Source organism: Podarcis erhardii, assembly GCF_964252035.2.
Source record: "Podarcis erhardii genome assembly, chromosome: 11".
NCBI lineage: Eukaryota > Metazoa > Chordata > Lepidosauria > Squamata > Lacertidae > Podarcis > Podarcis erhardii.
The window spans coordinates 26700488-26719742 of record NC_138501.1 but is presented as its reverse complement, the minus strand read 5'-3'; the positions used below and the strand labels follow the sequence as shown (position 1 = coordinate 26719742).

The following is a 19255-nucleotide window of genomic DNA, read 5'->3' as shown; positions in this document are numbered from 1 at the left end:
CTCTTTGAATGTGGTTTAAAAGTGCTGTCTGGGTACAGCATTAGGCAAAAGCTGGCTTGGTACTGAAGCCATTATGCTTGTATTGGTCAAAAATTCATTTTTGATGCATAATCATAGTATGGGCATGTTTTATGGAGACACAACTATATGAGGCATGTGATAGAGTGCCTGCATTTCAGAATTGACCACTTCTCCAACACCTGTAGCCCTCAAGATGTTGTTGGACTCCAAATCCCACCAGCCCCAGCCAGAATGGGAAATGGTCCGGGACTGTGGGACTTGGCATCCAGCAGTATCAGGGATGCCATAGGTTTCCAACTCCTGCCCTAAGTGGTGGGGGTGGAAATTCAATGCTTTCCAAGAGCAAGAGAGGGATACCTGGAGGGCTCCATTTGGTCCCAGGGCCCAAGCTTCTTCCTCCATGGTATATACCACTGCACACTTTCTCTCTGTTCACAAGACTACCTTCTACCTGCCTTTTGCTGCAGAGTAAATAACCTTGCAAAGGAGAGAAAATGATTTTCACTGTGTTTACTGTGGGTGGAAATTCTGTTTGTTATCTGTCCTCCTCCCTATATTACCTGTAACATACCAGTTCATCTATTCCTAATTCTGCAGCCCATGTTTACTATGGTGTCAACCCCAAACAAAATAATTGGGAAAGGCAAACAATTGAGGATTTATACTATCGTTCTGCATAGCCATTAGCACTGAAATGTGTACTTGAATAGCCTGTTTTTAATGCTGTTGTCAGTACATAAAACAGTGATATAATGGAGGGTTGTGAAATCCAAGGAAATTGCAGCTGAAAGGGGGACCGTTTCTGGCTGAGACAAAGGCATATTAGTGTACATTTCAGACTTGAGTAAACACAAGCAATGTCTATCAGTTAGGACTGGTGCAGACTACTTTTTGTGTGATTGCAAAGTCAGTTGTGTTCCAAATCTACAGATATACTGTGGACGGTCTTGTTTCATAGGAAATGCCTGTTTCCTTTTTACTGAAAAGAGAGTGGGGAGGGGGGACAGCAGGAGATGTGAGCTCCAGGTTCTGAGAGGCATTGCAGGGCTGGGTGATGGGAAGCAGTCTGAGATTAACCAGGAGCCAGGAATATGGGATGGTGCCAGTAGTCAGGGCTAAAGAGAACTTCAGAATTTAAGGCAAGTCAGGAACAAGCTAAAAGTCAGGGCCAAAGGACATGGGGAACATACTGTTACTCAGGAACATTTTGTTGCTCAAGCAAGGCTTAACTGCAAAAGGAAACTCCTTCATGTTCAGAAAGATCCAATAGCCATCATGGGTTCAGGATAGGGCCTGTGGGTGCTATTTTTTTCCACAGCAGTCAAGAGTTTGATACAGCAGGTACTAAAGTATTGGGTTCAGAACCAGTAGGGCCTCCCCAGTGTCCCTAGAACTACAGTTATGAAGCAAAATGTGTAGGTAACCCTCCTAAGCAATTTCTGTGAGTTGAACCAACTTGGCTTCTCCCATGTTTGTGTTTTGAACCAGCGGGTGAAGTCAAAGCTGTGATTGATGAGTGAGTTGTTCGGATACCAGGTAGTTCCTGAGGCCCTAAAGAGCTGCTGTTTTCCCCTCCAGTGCAATTTTCCTGTCTCATTTTTACTCCTTGAAATGTTCATAGTTTGCCCTTCCTTTTTTCCTACCAAGTAGGATGCATTTTTCCTGTGAAAAATGTTAATCTGAAATCAGGTACTCTCTGGAAGTTATTTTCTACAAATGCACAATAGGTGTGGGTGTATATGAAAGAATGCCCCCCCCCCATGGCAAACAAAACTTTTCTAAGAGGCTTAGGCACATCTTCTGCTGTGCAAGACTTAAAGTCCAGACATGCATTAACAGGTGCTGTCTGGCAGTGACAGGGAGAAACCCAGTGATAACTCACACCAGGTGGCCATCTTTCCCATCTCCCCAAAGGTGTCAACTCCCTCCCCCCCCCAAAAAAAAGTGTCCATTGGCTACCTGGAAAATGTGACTGGAGCTCTGATTAGCTGGAGCCTGCCAGCTGTCATTTAAGCCCAAGGTGGGTCCTCCTATGTCCTTCAACATGAGATGTGGCAATGCAGCCTTTGTCCCCCTTGCCACTGCCGCCCCCCCCCCCCCTGCAACTGATGCCGGAAGCATCTAGCCCAGTGCCAGAGGTGACCACTGAAAGTAAATTCTGCAATGTTTCATATGCAGCATTGAGACCAATATTCTGGTAGAGTGTTTCATTTCTGTTTCAAGCTGCAAACTTGCTATTTCTCCCCTTCACCCATCTGACCTGTACTCCATTTGAATAAAGTCTGAATTGGCTTTCTGGGATGGGATGGTTTCTGAACACACTCAAGTGCTCTTTAACCAACACACACACAGAGAGGGGGCGTGGCTTAGGGCTGCTTGAGGCTGTGCTACTAGTTGGTGATGTGATGGGACAGCGGAGGGAGGTCCCTGTTACCTTACCCTAGAGGAGGCCACCAATAAGGTAGTGGGAATGCCACACCCCAGTCCCTAGGTTGGCCAGTAAGTGGGTTGGTGGTGGCAGAGAGAAAGGATTAGGGTGGGTTCCCCAATGACGGAGTCCTGCCGTCATAGATGGTGCTTAGCATAGCATAGAAAGAAGACACAGAGAGGCAGTGAGTATTTTCATAATGGAGGGGCAGCTCCTTCGAACCTCTCTCTTCCCCGGTAACTTTTATTATCCTTTTTCCTCACCAACAGCATGGTCATCTGGCAATGTCTCACGTTACATGCCTGGTAATGGTTTGACACTCCCCTCACCATATAAGGAAACACTGCCCAGAGGAAACACAACTCCATTTGAGGTCAATACATCCTAATACATTGTAAGGCACAGAGTGCTGGTCAGCCGAGGTCAGGGGGCACCCTCCGGTATTTACAAGCCTCTGCCTTGGCTTTATGACTCCCACACCCCAAGGCTACTAGCCTACCCTACAAGGCTGGCGCTGGAACTGAGGATCTCTGTACTGTGACAAATGTTTGCTGGGAGTTTAAAGAACAAGAAACCTAATTATTATTTTCTGAGACACCTATGGGCAGCGTAGGGTGTGTCTACTGCCTTGTCATAGCATTATGTGTCAAAAGCACTATCCAGTAGCACAAGATTACATATTTTCCAGACTAGTGATGAGAGTGCTGGTAGACTTGCAGGGTGGAGAAACTGGAATTGGCCAGGATCCATGCTTTGTGGTCTGAGTGCAAGGAGGAGATGATTCCTCACAACACAGGGACAACCTGCAGGATAGATGCCTTCATCCTTGCCACCCACTGGATTTCATTCCATTTGGTTCCCCCCTGCCGCCGCCCCCCCCCCCGCATAAAAATAAATAAATTGTCTGTACTATCCCTTATTGTTGGTGACAATGAAGGAGACCATGTACAAACATTGCTATCAAATGTTCTTCAGTTTTCAGCCGTAAGGTCAAAGCCACACCTGATTTGCGTCACTGCAAGAGGCAGATTAGTACCTGAGTTGATTATGAGACATATATCAAAGATAGCCGTCTAGAAACAAAGGCCTATAATCAGGAGAGAGACTAGGACAGGAGGGGGAAGGAACTTTTCCTTGGCACAGGTCGACAGGTGAAAGGATTATGTGCAGCCATTTCTCAAGGTAAACCAAGGGGTTTTTATTGAAGTGTGGCTGAGTAACTCTGTTATGGAACCAGAGCTTCTCTCTCTCTCTCTCTCTCTCTCTCTCTCTCTCTCTCTCTCTCTCTCTCTGTGTGTGTGTGTGTGTGTGTGTGTGTGTGTGTGTGTGTGGTTTTGAAGACTAATCTGCATGCCTTTTGGAGCACAATACTGACTGTAGCTGGGAAAGTCTCACAGACATGCTGACTGGCAAACTGGATTGAAGTGGATTTGGGACCGATAGGCTACTGCAGCTAAGGAGTGCCTCTGGCTGCTCAAGATAGGCTGGATGGAAACAGCTGAGGGACTGGGAATTCCATTGGCAGAGAATTCAGTGAGTCAGCACTGAGTCACCTTACCCCTACGTGACAGCGGAAAGGAAAGCACACCACATAGTCGCAGTTAATTGGCTTGTGCGCTGCTTAAGGAAGGCTTCAGAAATTCTGACCAGGCAGAGCAATCTCTCATTTCTGGAAGCTGCACGGAAAGGCAGAGCGAGCCAGGAATAGTCCCCACAATGGGCTATTGGGATGTTTCAGAGGATGTTCTAATTGCCCCTGCGGTTCCCCCCAAACAAGGATTATTTGTTGTTGCTGTCTTCTCCTGCTGGAGGGGATGCTCTGATCTTTCCACATCCATCTCTTTTCCAAATCAAATTACAGGAAGAACGGCTGAATAAGCGAAAAGAGCAATCTCCGTCAGTCGCATGGGCCCTTCCAGGCGTAACACGGCATGGCTAATCTGTTGTAAAATACTGGGAGGGCAGAGCGTACTGATAAAATGGAAGCACTGTCATCCCTTCATCGGGTGACTTCTGACACTTGGCAGCAATAGGGTTTGAAAAGGATCCTCTAAAGCAAGGCTGGGAAGCATGTGTTCTCCCAGATGTTGATGAACTACAAATCCCATGATCCCTAGCCATTGGGCATGCTGACTGGGGCAGATGGGAGCTGAGTTTCAAGCAGGACTGAGCGACCTAATGGGGTGGGAGCACAAAGCTTACTAGGGCAGACTCGTATCCCTACTGGTGTGCCTACACCTGCCCCCAACCTTGTCCCCACCCCCGTCTGTTCCCACCCTGGTGAGAGCAACACGACTATTCGAAGGGCAGCTCTAGAACCCCACTCCACTATGCCAACTGCTCCCAGTTGCACAAATGTCAGGAGGGCAGCAGATCCCCCCACTTTGTTACTCTAAGGGGCTGACAGTACTTTCTTATGAATGGGACTCCAAAATAAGTCCTACTGAGTTCAGTGGGGTTTCCTCCCAGGGAAGTGTATATAGGATTGCAGTCTTAACAGAGCGATCTTATCGTAAGGTATTGTTACAAGTTTGTGGGTGCCTTGACTCCTCTAAATCCCTGGGTCTAGTGGGTATTGAAGCTTTAATCAATGCTCAAGAGTATTAAAATGGGCTGCCAGGCACAATGTCAAAATGCAGACCCGGTGGATAATGGCTGCTAAGTATGTGTCGTTAACAGAGAACAAAGGGTGGATAAACTAAGACTATGTACCAGCCAGCAAATGGGTGGTGCCCCACCCTGGTCTCTGGGTAGTTAACAGAAGACAATGCCAGAGTTTTTAGGAGGAGGAAGTTGCAGGATTGCAGTTGGGGATGATGTAAACCGCAGTAAAGTAGCTGGCGTTTGCAAGCTGCAGCCAGCTGAAGAGAGGGGAAGATCAGAGCACAATGTGGGCTGACCTTGGGATTCAAGGTGGCAGGAATCGGGTAAATGGGAACCTCTTGGAGTGTAATGCTGGAAGCCCCTCCATTGTAGGCTCAGGTTATGTGTGTGTAAATAAACAATGGACTCGGCTACATTAGTAAGGAAACACCGTCTAGAACGCATTATAAACATGCAACACCAGATGGTGCGAGAGATAGTAAGAAAATATTTCTACGCGATTTTCCAGAGTTTTTTATAACGATTTAATTCTGACTTTTTAATAGCGCTTTTGTCCTGTGTGTAGATGAACCCCAGATATCATAAATACAGTAGAACTTCCGCTGTGTTTCATTTCAAAAGGAGCAGAAACTCTGAGTAAGCACCTGGACCCCTGGAATCTCACACTGCTCTGGACATTAGGGTGGCATGTAAACAGTATTAATAATGCTGGGCGTGTGATAGTCTAGACTTTGCCATCATGGCCATGTCTGGTAGCCAAATGGAAACAATGAAATTCCCATTCATTTCAAAGCTGTTGGCACTTAAAATTGCTTATTCAGGGCAGAATTCTGCCCAATTTCTTTAAACAATCTTGCACGTAATTATTTGTAGTTTTGCAAAAAACAAAACCAGTGTTTAATGTTTGGTGTTAATTGTAACAGATAGAATTGCACATGGGGGAGAGGCTAGCGAGATGGTGCCTTGCATGCCTCCTTCCAGCAACTCCAGCCAAGCTTGTGCCAAATGTTTTGCTCTGCTTTCCTTTGGACCACATCAGTGAGGCTGAGAATGGGGTCTTGTCATCTGGGCAGCCCAGGACCTCCATACACACTGCCCAGACTTGCACCCTGGGGAGGTCATGTTGGTGCTGCAGTGGTTCGACTTCACTCCTTGGAGATACACTGTGTCATCTCTCGAGACAGATGGATACCAGCAACCAGAGCCAAAATGTTGGAATGAACAGCAGAGGGTTATTGAGGAGAGATGAGTATCAGTTCGAGGTAGGTATAAAAGGAATCGGGGGGAGTATGTTGAGAGAGAGACTGCTGAGAGAGATTGTTCCTAGATGAGATTATTGTGAGGCAGAGATGCATTGGATCCTATAACAGCAGTACTGCCATCACATAGCTGGGTGTGTTCTTTAGCAAAAAAACAGAGAAAGGGAGGATCTGGTGATGGGCAGAGCAGTCAGAGTATGGATGATTTAGAGCAGTCAGCTCGGTAACTGGAGTGTAGCTTTACCCAGGGACGTCTTAAGCATATCTGGCACCGTGGTGCAAAGATCTCTCCAGTGCCCCCCCCCCCCGTTTTCCAGAATTGCCAACCCTTTTTAGGGAGGATGGCACTGCCAGCGACGCGCCCAGCTTTGCAGGGATGGAGGAGGCAGGCAGCGGCTGGAGGGCAGCTCATCCGGTAGGGAAGAAGCTCCTTGCTCAGCTGGCCACTTTGTGCCATGGTGACCACGGCAGGTGGAGACTCTGGGTGCGGCTTCTTCGGCACAGCATTGTAGAGACGGGTGAGGGCGGCGAGCTGATGCCGGGAGGTGCCGCATCCAGCCTCTGCCTCTTTCCTGGCGCCCTCCAGAGCTTGGCGCCCTGCGCTACTAGCCTCTATTTACCATTTCATTTCTCTGGACATTTTGGAGTGCTGGGGCTTTGCAATAAGTGATAGTTGACACCTTCACAGAAAGTTGTATCAGAATAGGATTCCATTTTGCTATGGTATGTGTGTGTAATCTGTATCTTACACGCACAAGTCCCTCTAGTATCCAACATCCCTGGGTACAAACTGACATAATTAATGTGCAAGGAGCTGCCTAAATCATCATTTTAAAGAATGTCCTGGCTTATACATTGTTAAACCAGGCATAGGCAAACTCTAGCCCTCCAGATGTTTGGGACTACAATTCCCATCATCACTAGCTAACAGGACCAATAGTCAAGGATGATGGGAATTGTAGTCCCAAACATCTGGAGGGTCGGAGTTTGCTTATGCCTGTGTTAAACCATAATCTAGCACAATTAGCATGAGCCTAGGGGAGCCTCGGACTTGCATGGTCCGCCTCTGGCGTGGCCATGAGTGGTAGCTTGGTAGCTTTCCTTCCGTTTTTATTAACCTCAGCTTTTTTTCTTTTTTGTGAATCTCAACTATGGTTTCTTTCAAGCCATAGTTTAAATTCAGAGAGCTGTTGCCTTGAGAAGAACCTTCATCTGGTGCCCCCAAGGAATGTTCTCATCAGCTGATATGTGTTAAGCATGTTATTGTTGCACTATCAGTAAAGATTTATCTTTCAGTGCCATTTTGAGCCTTGGTCAGGAGTGGCTGGTGTAGCACAATGTCTGATCATGGCCTTTGTCACATCACACAGACAAGATCATGCCAGCAACATTTGTCACGCTTCTTCCCCTTCCCACTGCTTTATCATCTTTCGTTGTTACCCCTGTGTGTTTCAATATATAAATTAAATGGACCAGTGAATGATTTATTTATTTGTTTGCATTTAAAATAGTATCACCAGCAGGACACGTTTCATTCAATGTATGTCTCGGAAGATTGGATTTGTTTGGGGTTTTCTCTTGTGAGCAAAGTTGCAGTTTTGATGCAGCACACCAAAATACAGAAAATAAACGGAACTCTTCAAATTTGTCTTTTGAAGTTGTGGATCTAAATACCTTAAATATGTAGCCATATATACTTCATTAGCCTACCTCCGGTTCTCAATGGCCTCTTTTGTTAACACACTATTCGTAAATGTTCTGGTAATCAGCTACTTCCTTATATGCAGAGCAAAAGTGAGGGTGCCTTGAAAAAAGGGAGAGAAGAGATTTGATTGCTAAGTTCTGCTTTTGAATTTATGGCTGCTTTTTAAGGGAGCCAAAGTTACCTCCCCATGGTGCAAGCCTGGGCAGTGTATATGAAGGTCTTGGGCTACTCAGATGACAAGATCCCCTTCTCAGTGGTTGTGTGGATGTGGTCTAAAGGAAAGCAGAGCGATACATCTGGCACCAGCTGGGCTGCAAGAGTTGCTGGAAGGAGACGTACAAGGCGCCACCCAAACATCTTAGGGATTTCACTCCGAATTTGTGTAGGGTTTACTCCTTAGGCTTTTCTTCTCCTGAAGAAATCCTGCAAGGCAGCCGAGGTTTAGAACCAGAGTTTTCCTTTTCCTAGATGGGCTACCTTCCCAAGTTGACAAGCTCCATCTGCCCCACACTTCCCCCTACAGCACATACAAAAACTGCCAATGCAAATGATCGTAACAATGCACTGTTTGTTCATTCTGCTCAGTTCTTGTGTGCACTGGCTTGGCTTTCTGTTCCCTGAACATATTCCCTTAAATATGCCTACATTTCATTGGATGCCAGGACTGGACACCCACTTTCCCTTCTGCTCTGAACAGAGGAGAGGTGAGTGAGGTTAGCAGTAGCTGATGTTGGTGTCTTCTTCTACTGATGGAGGGAGCTAATTGGGGGCAGGCCTGCACCATTTTGTGGTCTTTTCTCTTAGTCTGGTGTTTTAGAGGAGGCAGACATTTTGTGTTATGCTGCACACACGTAACAAGCTTTTTCTGATTGATGCCCGCAAAATGCGACTGGTGCTCGGATGCGACCCCTAGTTTAAAGGATTAGGAAGTGGTGACTAAGCAGGAACGTTGTTTTCTCAAAGGCAAAAGCCGAACAGGGACCTGCAAGTGCTTCCTCTCCATGAAAGAAGAATTCTTGAAACCAAGTAATCACCTCCCATTTAAGTAGACTTCCACAAGTTACTTCTCCAGTAGTGGCCCTCATGGCAATAAGATGGAGCTTTAGCTATTTCTCGATAGCTGAGTCATTGCTGCTTACTGGGGAGGAAAGGAAGAGGCAGGAGGAGAAGGGGAAATCAGTGTCACATTGTCCACTATGGCCCTCCCATGCCACTGTGATCAGCGTAAAAAGAATGTGAGACACTTCTGCTAAAATGTGTTCAAGTTGCACATTGGGCAGGCCACACTGTCATTCTGCTTGTCCAGGTTCTCGCTGCCCACTCCCCATAAACTCTATTTGACCTGTTTTGGCCATGAAGGGGAGAAAGAAAGCTACAATTACTTGCAGGGTGTTTTGGATGAGTTTTGAATAAGCAACAAATTAATATGACATGCTGAACTTTGGCATTCTGTCTTTAACAATAACAAACTCCATTCATTTTTCATTATGTGTGAAATGTGCAGATGTTAGTAGACAATGGAGCTCTAAGGATATGTGATGCTTTAACAAATGAAAGAGGTTGATCCTCTGTTCTGGTTACATCAGTATATGTAAATGCACTCATAAATATCTGAGAACTGGAGGGAAAGGAGGGGAAGTGTGTTTCTATAATTTCCCTTCTGTTAAGGAATACTCATGACTATCCCGTTCAGTTAATTTTAAAGCAACAGCTTTGGTTTGTATTTATTTAATGACAGACCATTGTATCGTGCTTTTCTGAAACTAGGGATGGAGAATAAATTTCATTCATCAATATCTCCTCTTAACTACTTGCTGGAAATGGCCCTGAAGGTTGGAGTGGAAACACTGTGGTACAGTGTCATGATCCCGTATCTCCCAGTACCAATCCAGAAGGATATCAGGGCCAATGGTATCAAAAGCTGTGCATAACCCAAAGAGAACAAGCAGGGTTACATGCCTCTCCCCATCTTGCTACCAACAAATATCACCAACTTAGGCAGTCAGTGCAGTTTCAGTGCCATGTTATATCAGGGTTAGCCAAAGTGGTTAACCCTCCAGATGTTTTTGGACTACAACTCCTCTCATCCCTGACCATTGACCATTTATGTGAGAATTGTTGGGAGTTTTGTTGGAAGCCACCCAGAATGGCGGGGGTAACCAGTAAGACAGGTGGCATATAAATAATATTGTTGTTGTAGTAGTCTAGCACTACATTGCCTACCTAGCTCAGTTGGTTAGCGCATGGTGATAATGCCAAGGTCGCAGGTCCAATCCCCATACGGGCCACAAGCATATTTCTGCATTGCTGGGGGTTGGACTAGATGACCCTCAGGGTCCCTTCCAACTCTACAGTTCTGTGATTCTATAGTATATAGCATCCACTAGGGGCACAAATGGCACTTCTGTGTAATCAATAGTTGCAAGTTTGAAAACATTCTTGCCTAATGCTCAAAAGACCCCCTGCATGTGGGCTGCTATCAGATGTCAACACACTTAAGGGCAGAGCGTTCTCAGCGTGGCTGAATGTGTGCTAAGAAGGGGGAACTAGTCACTTGGCCAAGAAACGTGAACATTAGAAAACAGAGAACTGGCTGCCTATCAACAGCAGCCTCCACCCTATCCCATCAGAGACTATTTTCTTAGGCATTGTGACTTGGTTCCCAGAACTTTAAGCTTCACTTAATATGCATGTTGAAATATGCAGGATATATTTTCCCCCGGAATTCAAAGAAAGCAGTGAAAAACAAATTATGAAATTTCACTTGGCCGAAGCAGTGTTGCACTGCTGGCTTTCCTCCTCAGCTTTCAGCGATTTCCTAACATCTGAAGACGTCACTAGTGTGAGAAAGTTTGACATTTAAGAGAAACAGGGGAATAGGAAGCTGTTAACCATTGCGTGACAATTATGTCTGGAGTTATTCTTGTTTGCCTTCAGGTTACTCTGTGCCGTCAATGTTGTTCTCATGTTTCTTCACACCCCTGTGAGTTTTGGGCAGCTTGATCCAATCCATATTGACTCAGAACGAAGTACCATCCATGTCAACAGTCCCAATTAAGTGTGCATAAGATTGCAGCCTCAGCTTCTTAAAACTGAAAGATTCGATTATAATAACTCCAATATATATTTGTAGAGCGCAGCGAATTTTGTGTGTCCAACTTGATCTGTTTCTCCAAGATGGAGACCAGCTAGAAAATGATGATTTATACCATAGTGTATAAAGAGCTGGAACCAATCCTAACTGGTCCAGTGGCAAATCTCTCACAAAGAGATGCCAAGGGAGATCCAAAGCATACATCTTAGATGTTGTAGTTATTTAATGTGTGTTTATGCCACTGATCTGATTTGTCACTCACAGCAGTGATAAGGGACGGTGCTACAAAAATAACTCCCCAAACAAGGCTTTTCAAATGATAACAATTTATTTGCTTTCACAAACACCAGAGCCCCAAAGGGATAGTTAAGAAGCCATTCATGGAAGCCAAACAGAAATTTGATAGGCATGGGACCTTTGTTTGTCCTTAAATAGCTGTTAGAAGATTCATTTTCTATTATCAAATAGATAAAAGCTGTTTGTGTTGTGTGGCATGCTGAACTTGGCAAGCTGTGATAATGATCCCAATCATTCTGAGCTAATATTTTGCAAGCACGCTTGTTTTTTAACAACAGAGGCATTGAGCCAATGTATAGACCAGCCTTTGCCAATCTGGATTTCTCCAGATGCTTTAGAGTACAACCCTCATCAGCCCCAGGCAGGATGGGATCACTGGAGTCCAAAATGTCTAGAGGGCCCAGGATATTGAAGGCTAGTACAGATAAAGACTATACCACCCTGTTTTCTAGCACAAGAGTCCCCATTCAGTTGTGAACCAGTAGAAGCTGCTAGTAGAATAGCACTCTCAGAATCTGGAGGCATGCTCATACACAGAGCCAGAGTCCTTCCTCCTTTGGGTGGAGAGGAGAGGAACTGATCATTGTACAGCTTCTTTTAGGTCCTTGCTCAGGAGTGACAGAATCAGAAGGGCCTTGATAACCTTCCCATAATCCTAATCCCATGTTCTATGCTGCCTTGGTATGTTTTTGGTTTTTTTATGAACATGTGGACGGATGATAAATTGATTAGTAGGTAAATGAATAGTCACTGGGCATCACACCCCCAGAACTGGTCCAGGAAATTTCACTCATCCTTTGAGTAGCCAAAACAAAACAAATTCCTTCCAGTAGCACCTTAAAGACCAACTAAGTCAGTTCTTGGTATGAGCTTACGTGTGCATGCACACTTCTTCAGATACACACATCTGAAGAAGTGTGCATGCACACGTAAGCTCATACCAAGAACTGACTTAGTTGGTCTTTAAGGTGCTACTGGAAGGAATTTGTTTTGTTTTGACTATGGCAGACCAACACGGCTACCTATCTGTAACCTTTGAGTAGCCAACAGAGCTCTAGTTTCCCCCACCCTCTTCCCACAGTAATCTAGAGGCTGTTTGCAAGTCATTCAAGCTGTTGTACTACACCAATAATCTTTTGTGGGCAAACGCAGAATCAAATATGAGAAGAAAGCTGGATGGCCCTCAGGAGGGAATTCCTTCCTGGAACAGACTTCAAAACATAAGGGACACCACACACACCAAGGAGTGGTTAAGAGCATCAGCTGTACATGGTGGATAGAAATATCTGCCGAATTCTGCAGTTATACTGTCAGACATAGGAGCTATAAGTGTTATGCAGCAGTGCCTATGTTCCTGCCTTTATTTGTCATTATGGGACATGGGCGTAGCCATGATTTATTTTAAGTGGGGCACTCTTTATGCTGAGGGAGGGGCAGAACCAAGTTATCTGTGATGTAATTGGTCAGTTATTTATTTTTATTTATTTACTTGATTTAGGAGGAGGCAGCTTCCCCCATCCACTGCCCCTTGGCTATGCCCATGTTATGGAATTTGCTATAACTATAATGGAAGCTGTAGCTTGATTAACCACTTCCTGTTTCAGTTTCTTCTCTCTCCCCTCACTTCCATTGCAAGCACAGGCTAGTAGTTTTGTTTTTGTGCAGACATCTTAAAAAGGTAAAGGTAAAGGGACCCCTGACCATTAGGTCGTCCAGTCGTGGCCGACTCTGGGATTCGGGCACTCATCTCACTTTATTGGCCGAGGGAGCCAGCGTACAGATTCCTGGTCATGTGGCCAGCATGACTAAGCCACTTCTGGTGGCACCAGAGCAGCGCATAGAAACTCCATTTACCTTCCCGCTGGCACCAGAGCAGCGCATAGAAACTCCATTTACCTTCCCGCCGGAGCGGTACCTATTTATCTACTTGCACTTTGATGTGCTTTCAAACTGCTAGGTTGGCAGGAGCAACGGGAGCTCACCCCGTCTCGGGGATTCGAACCACCAACCTTCTGATCGGCAAGTCCTAGGCTCTGTGGTTTAACCCACAGCGCCACCCACGTCCCTGCAGACATCTTATCCCAATTAAAAACAGCTAAAATATGAATATTAAGGTATCCACAATTTTTCTACATGCAATGTTTCCCTTACAGAGTCATCAATATTTCTAAGCAAATTAGGAGATCTAAAGTTTTGGCAATAGCCAAACAAAAATCCACAACAGGAATAGGATCTTGAGCACTGTACTAGTGTAAATGCTATTCACCCTAGTGGTCCTACGGCAGCAGTCAATAGGTAGCCAACCTTACGTAATTTATTTTTTTACAACGTACAGATAATATTTTCTATGGTCTCATCCTCTGAATAGGAAATGCTCAGAGCATTAATAAGTGGAATGAAACTGCCAAACTTGTAAAAGAGAATGTTTAAGGGTTAACTACAGCTGTTTCCTGCCTGAAATCTATCACACTGGATATGTACAAATGCTGACAGTTACTTCAAAGCCTCACATTAAAGGTAGTTTAGAAGCTAAAGCTAAGTTAATTATTATGGAACAGAGTCTCTAGCAGAATGTTACAAGATGCAAAGACATTTGGTTGGGAGTGGACCAGAAGCCTTGAACGTCACAAAAGTATGAAGGCGTTTTTAATTACTTTCTCTTTGCTCTGTAACTGTTCTGAGTCAAGTCTTACTCAAAGGGAAAGAAGAAAGTTTCAGTGAATCACCAGTGCTACTTCCTGCAACATGTGGCTTGCCCTTTGTGTCTCCCTGGAAAAGAAAGCAGTCGTCACATCTCTGTAGCCAGTAATACCCGAGGCATGTGTGTATCTATAAACTTGAATAGTGTACACATTTAGGCCCCACCTTGCAAAAGCTCCCGCATGCGTATGACTTCATATTTAGTAATAAGGAGATTGAATTCACCAGGTCTATTTTACACCCATAGGAAATGAAGGATTCAAAATGTTACACAGCAGCACCGTTACTCATTGAATGTTTTTTTTTTTTTTTTAAATTGCCAATAGCACCTCCCTCCCAGACCATTTTCCTCTTGTGTTGTGACCTTTCAATTGAGAGAAGGGGCTGTCTTATTAAGGAATTTGGCTGTTCATCTGGCCCTCTGCCACAGCTGATGGAATTCATCCTCCTCTTGAGGAAGGCAAACTTTTTGTCCTCTTGGCTGGCAGAGGGAAGCCTGCTCCACTCTCCTCGCTGCTGACTGGCTGAGAGCCCACCTGGATCATTATCACAGCTTGCCAAGTTCAGCATGCCACACAACACAAACAGCTTTTATCTATTTGATAATAGAAAATGAATCTTCTAACAGCTATTTAAGGACAAACAAAGGTCCCATGCCTATCAAATTTCTGTTTGGCTTCCATGAATGGCTTCTTAACTATCCCTTTGGGGCTCTGGTGTTTGTGAAAGCAAATAAATTGTTATCATTTGAAAAGCCTTGTTTGGGGAGTTATTTTTGTAAATTAAACACTTAATTTTAATTAAACCGATTCAGAGATACCATAACATTTCCAGGGAAGGCGCACCCAAAGTATTTTGACATAGGTAATAAAAAGTTGGGTGCCCAAGGCAAAAAAATCTGAATGACATCCTCACTTCCACTAATTAATGTATAGGACTATCTACTGCGGGAAGAAGGGGGGTTGTCCCTTTGATAAAATGCTTCCACTCATTTCAGTGAGGCATGAACAAGTTGCATTATGCCCTTTTGGTCAGAGTTGTCTTGTTTCACATCCTATAAACGGAGCCTTAATGGCTTCCAGAATCTTTTTATATTAGGTACCCATAGGCAATCCATTATCTCTCAGTGTCAGACTCAAATATGGCTATATGGAGATAATATGACTGACTTATCTTATGTGCTTGTTGTATGGGCTATTGAGGTGTATGAAAGGGCCTTGGGACATGTTTTGGGATCAGAGAAGGAAAAATCAATAAAAGCTTTTTTCTTTTCCCAATCACTTGTCATCAACTATAGATAGCAACTTTATTCCTCACATATTTCCAGAATAAAATCTAACTTAAAACGCTAAATGTTCATTCTAAACCTCTAAGCTCTAAACCCTTCAGAGCACTGCAAACTGAAATTCTATGCACACTTACTTAGGAGTATCTTCTGTTGAACCCAGTAGCAATTATTGTTGAATAAATCTAAATAGAATTCTTCTTTGGGACTTGAAATTAGGCTGTACTTCTTACATGCTGTGCTTTCACACAACTACAATGAATAGAATTCTCTTCCTTTTACATTCAAGTAAGTGTATGACTAGGTGTATCCAGAGTTGAGTTTCATGAGCATATGGATGACACCTTGCTCCAGAGCTCCAAATGACCGCTCCCAATGGCTTCACATCTACAGCTCAAGAGCCAGAGGGCTGAGAAGCACTCACCCAGTGCTACCTTCTGGAACAGCCCCTAGAGATAATACCAGAATCGCTGCAGAACTGTGCCCCCAATATGCTTTTCTCATAGTCTAGGAGGATGCCATGGTTGATGGTATCAAAAGCTCATGAGAAATCTAGTTAGACCAACAGGATTGCAGTCCCCTTGTCTCTCTCCCAATAGGCGATTGAGACAGATTCAGTCTCAAACCCAGGTCTGAACCCAGGATGAAGTGGGTCTAGATTATGGTTACCAGATTTTTTTTCAATGAATCCGGGGACACTTTGGAGTCAGTAGTGGGAATGGAGAGGCAAAAGACCCTGGGCCCAAGCACACATGCATATCCCGAGCCTTCCCTGATGATCTGTTCCCTTCCCCCTTTGTTTTGACAGATTGGGGGAGGCTCGGGAATCATGGGCGGGCGAGCGTTGCCCAGGAGGGGTGCAAGGCACGCCGTTTCTCTGCCAGGCAAGTGCAAAGCCCTTCTGTAAAACATAAATGCGCAGAGTTTTTTTTAAAAAACTGGGCAACAGTCTGTCAGCCTTGACTCCGGAGCCTCCCCCGATCAGTCAAAACAAAGGGGGGAGGGGGCAGGAGATCTGTACTGCCGAACGTCCCTGGTTCACCTTTGGCAGTGGCGGTGGTGGTGGCAGTCAGCAGCCCGAAGCCAGCCTGGTAGCACAGTTGGCTCTGGCTGGCTTCAGGAGCTGCTCGCTGCCGTGGTGCCTGCCATTTTTCATCTCCAGAAGCCCCCATATGATGTGCTGCGCACAAGACACATCATATGAGGACTTTTGGCAAGGAAAAATGGCAGACACCATGACAGCGAGCAGCTCCTGAAGCCAGCCAGAGCCAACTGAGCTACCAGGCTAGCTCCGGGCTGCTGAGGCTGCCGCTGTCGCATTTCCCGGGGACAGATTTGCAAATCTGGGGACATTCCAGGGATGGAATTTGTCCAGGGACAGATTTGCAAATCCAGGGACTGTCCCTGGGAACTGGGGACGCCTGGTAACCCTAGTCTAGATCAGTGTTTCCCAAACTTGGGTCACCAGCAGTTGTTGGACTACAACTCCCATCATCTGTAGCTAGCAGGACCAGTGGCCAGGGATAATGGGAGTTGTAGTCCAACAACAGCTGGGGACCCAAGTCTGGGAAACACTGGTCTAGCTAATCCATTTCCTCTAGGGATGCCTGCTGCTGAGTCACCATGACACACTCAAGTGCTCCCCCTCCCCGGGGTATTTGTGATAGGGTGGGTTGTTGTTAAATGCCATCAGGTCCAGGGTGTTTTTGTCAGGAATAACTGCACAAATTGCCTCCTTCAAGGCAGTTAGCACCACTCCTTATGCAGAGACATGTACACCACACCCTAAACCCACCCAAACATGCCCCCACAACTAACTTTAATCAGCTATATTGGTTCAAGGGCCACATTGTTGGGAGCATACACACAAGTACTCTGTCAATGTCAGCAGGCTGCAAAAACTGAAAGTGATCTCACAAAACACTGGAAACCTCACTTGGGATTGCATCCATCATGGCATCTAGCTTGCTGTGGCAGTGAAGGTCTTTGTTCTCAGTGCCTAGCAAACAACTCACAAAGGGGAGGTGTCCCAGACTCCGTTCACTGATATAAGGGTCAACAGCCTACAGACCACCCTGAAGAATTATGCTGGCCAATTTCTTGAGGATGTGATGAAAGCAGCAAAGTATGGATTTAAATTAAATTAATATATGTGCTGTTGTTTTAAACACTTTCTGTGCGTAAAAGATACACATATATACATACATATGTTTTAAATAATGTAACTGTTTAATATGAGTTTTTATTATATTGTAAATTGCTTTGGGGTGCCTTATAGGAAAAGGTTCACAAATTATTATTAGAAGACAGTATTATCTGTGATGAGTGCATAATAGAAGGCTGCAGTCCTAACCCCACTTGCCAGGAAGTAAGTCACACTGAATTCAATAGAACTTATTTCTGCATAGACATGGCTGGAATTGTACTGTAAGTTTCTGGTTTCTACATTTTAGGTGTTTTCTGGGAAGCAAGACCCACAGTATGCATTGGACTGCAGTCTTAAGCACTGTGCTGAAATACTCTACACAAATATATACAAAATAAACTACTGTAGCTAGGGGTTCTTTAAGTCATGGCTTTAGGGCTTTCCATGTGAAGCTGGTTTCAGCGAACTATGCTTATCCACAAATCCAACGTATTTAGCATTCTTCCTGTCTGCGCAATATTCTCCTTTGGCAATTCTTTGCCTCCTTCTAGAGCGGATCTTGAATGAGCAGACCTTTGATTAGTCTTCTTCCATGTTTGTACATAAGGATAATTAATGATATAATTATAGCATTAGGAACAGTGCTCACCAGCAATCCGATTGCCAATGACTTATTTACTCTAATTGCTAGTATAAATGTTGAGAATGAATCCCATTTTTAAAAATAACAGCAGCTTTCAGGTTCCTTCTTCAGCGCTCTTAAAAGAATTGTGAGACAAAAGCAAGAATAACTGAGACCAGAGTCTCCCTCCCACCTCCATTCCACCAAACACATTTGGGGTGAAAAAAAAATTTGGAGCTGAGTCTAGCTTGTGGGTGGGCAACATATGGTTGGACAAAGTGTGCAGCCCCTATAGATACTTCTCAGGCATGTAGACCTAGAATATGCAGTGTGCCTAGAATACTAAGAACAGCTTCATTCTACATGAAAATATGTAATTTTATTTCCCACTCATATAGCAGCTATTTAGCTATTTAATAGCTAAAGTGGGGGGGGGGCAGCTTGAGGGCCACTGTCTCTTGTAGGCAAGTTCTATGTTGGATTGTGGCTACCATACGTGTTGTTGATGTTGTTACTATTATGAGCCCTGGGGGCATGCTTTGTATGGTGTAGCATCAACTCAAGTATGTTTAGATAAAGAATCAACTAAGACCGTGCTGCAATTAAATGCTGGGGACTTTTGAGAAATATTTCATGCCAAACTTTATTAAGACCCATGGACTCGAGAGCATTTTAGAGTGTCTTCTTCTCCCCTCCATTTGTTTTCATTAAGTCTATAAAATGTGCATTCCTTTACTTATTTAAGGAATTTGAACATGCAGTAGGTTAATATGCCACCATGGAGGCCAAATGAGAGCAGGGAAAACATTCCTCTTCAAGATTGGAATAAATAAATTCATAAACTGTAAGTTTTAATCAGAAGGTTGTCAGAGACATCAAACGAGGGACCCTGTTTGTCTGGAGGTGTGACACTCCCCTGTAGCAATTGCATTGATTTTCACATTTTTCTAGGATATGTGAAAAATAGCATGCCCTGGCAATGTTCTCTGATAATTTGAGCAATGATTATAACCCCAGTACTATAGAATGTTGAGTTAATCAGGGAGAGGCAGCCCTGTTTTCTCCATTCCCCAGGCTGTGGTTTGAGAGCTGCA

General features: G+C 44.6%; 1 long non-coding RNA gene across 1 annotated transcript in view; it reads right to left on the bottom strand.

Moving 5' to 3' along the window:
* Positions 1-7808: 7808 nt before the first annotated feature.
* Positions 7809-19255, bottom strand: part of LOC309352239 — a 28789-nt gene continuing 17342 nt past the window's right edge. The window contains exons 2-3 of the long non-coding RNA XR_014161180.1: positions 8199-8440; positions 7809-8116 (exon numbers count right to left, since the gene is read on the bottom strand). This is a non-coding gene — a long non-coding RNA (uncharacterized lncRNA). The remainder of the gene's footprint in view (positions 8117-8198; positions 8441-19255) is intronic.